This window comes from Octodon degus, unplaced genomic scaffold, assembly GCF_000260255.1.
Source record: "Octodon degus isolate 3935 unplaced genomic scaffold, OctDeg1.0 scaffold00002, whole genome shotgun sequence".
In the NCBI taxonomy this organism is placed as follows: domain Eukaryota; kingdom Metazoa; phylum Chordata; class Mammalia; order Rodentia; family Octodontidae; genus Octodon; species Octodon degus.
In genome coordinates, this window is record NW_004524578.1 from 19217014 (window position 1) to 19219246 (window position 2233).

The window sequence follows — 2233 nt, forward strand, 5'->3', positions numbered from 1 at the left end:
GCAATTGAGACTGGCGTGGTGGCACGTGCCTGTAATCCTAGCTCTTGGGAGGCTGTAAACAAATGGATCACTATGAGTCTGATCTAATAGTGAAAGCCTGAAAACCCTGTAGACCCTTCCCTAAAATACTAAAAAAAAATCAGATAATAGGGCTGGTGAGACAGTGGACTCACCATCTGTTTTGGCAAATGCAGAAACCAGGGTTCGATCCCTGGTCCTGCATGCTGTGCCGGCCCCAACCCTGGGGCACGCTGAGCTAGCAACAGAATCCAGGCGTGGTGGCGCAGGCCTGTAATCCCAGCACTGGAGAGGCTGAAAACAGGAATACAAGAAGATCACTACAAATCCAAGTTGCATAGTGAGACCCTATACCAAATACATAAATGAAAAAAATTCAAATAATTAATACATATATGTTTGTTTGTTGGTGACAGGGTCTCACTATGTAGTACAGGCTGGCCTTGAACTCATGGTGATCTTCCTGTCTCAGCTTCCTCTAATGCTGGGATTACAGATGTGCCCAGCTAATTAGTATATTTTATAATACAAAATTTCAAGATTTTTATACTTTTTGGATGTGATGATTTGATGCCTGGGGTTTGCTTTGGCATAGTCCAGCTGAGCTAGGGAAGTCAGGGAAGTTCATTATGGGCATGATTTAAAATAGGAGACATAAACCAGGCATGGTGGTACACACCTGCCCAGCAACTCAGGAGGCTGAGGCAGAAGAATTGCTGAAAGTTTGAGACCAGCCTGAGTTATATAGTGAGTCCAAGGCAGCCTGAACTACACAGTAAGACCCTGTCTCAAAAAATAAAATAAGGGCCGGGGAGATAGTTCAGTAGAATAAGTGCTTGCCTGGCTAGCAAATAGTCCTGAGTTCAATCCCCAGTACCGCAATAAATAAATAAATACCACAAGCAAAGTCACAAAAACTACTATATGGGAGGGGAAATTTATTTATTTATTTATTTTGCGGAACCAGGGATTGAACTCAGGTCTTTGCGCTTGTCAGGCAAGCGCTTATTCTACTGAGCTATCTCCCCAGGCCCCACGAGGGGAAATTTAGCTATATATTGGTGCAGGGGTGCTCACTTTTATAGGTCTATTATATTGTTTTGTTTTTTGGTTTTTTGTCTTTTTAGGTCCATTATATTGTTGTTCTTACTACTTCTTCAGATTTCTGCAATAAAAACTGGAATGACAGCTGCACATATAAACACTACTGTATGCCAGAACACAAATATTACACTGACAATAATATTTGCAACAGAGCTGGAGGTGTTGCTCAAGGATGGACTGTTTCCTGACACGTGGGAGACCATGGGTTCAATCCCCAGGACTGGAAAAACTGAATAAGAAGAAAGGAAAATTGTAACACATATAAGCAATCAAAGTTTAGTACCAATAATCTTCAAAATGTACTATAAGTTTTTTTTTTAAAGAAAAACAAAAACATGATTCAAAACTAGGCAAAGGGGTAGATTTAAAAAAATCATAGAAGCTGGGAATGGTTACACATACCTGTAATCTCAGCTCTCAGGAGGCTGAAGCAGGAGGACTGTTGTGAGTTCGAGACCAGCTTGGGCTACAAAATAAGCTCAAGGCCAGCCTGAACTATATAGCAAGACCCTGTCTCAAAAAGAAAAAAAAAAAAAAATCACACAAAAGGAAATGCAGAAGGCCAGTGGCACAGAAAAGATTTCAGGCTTAGTTGCATCCAGGAAACAAAATTTCAAAACAGTGAGGTTTTGCCTGCAATTTTGGCAGAGGTTAGACCAACTAATACTTAGAAGGATGTGGGTGTGGCCAGGGTGTGGGGAACATTTCATACACTCCTGGGGGATTTATGAATTTCTGTTTTTGATAAAGTAAAATGGCAAGACCTACAGTATAAAAAACATAAATATATATGCTCTCCGACCTAGGGACATTTTTTTGAAGAATTTACCTGTTTTTTTTGTTTTTTTTTTCTTCCTCTTTTTGAGTCAGGATTTCATTATGCAGTTCAGGCTGGCCTTGAACTCACCTTGTAGCCCAGATAGACCTTGAACTCACAGTGATCCTCCTGCCTCAGCTGCCCCAGTGCTAAGAGTACACGTGTGTGCCACCATGCCCAGCTCTGGAAGCCATCCTTATAAACAAACAGAGCAGACTGGCTGTCATATTCCTTGTTGCAAAAAGCAAAGGACAAATTATCCAGAACCCCACCTAAAGACATTATTAATGATCC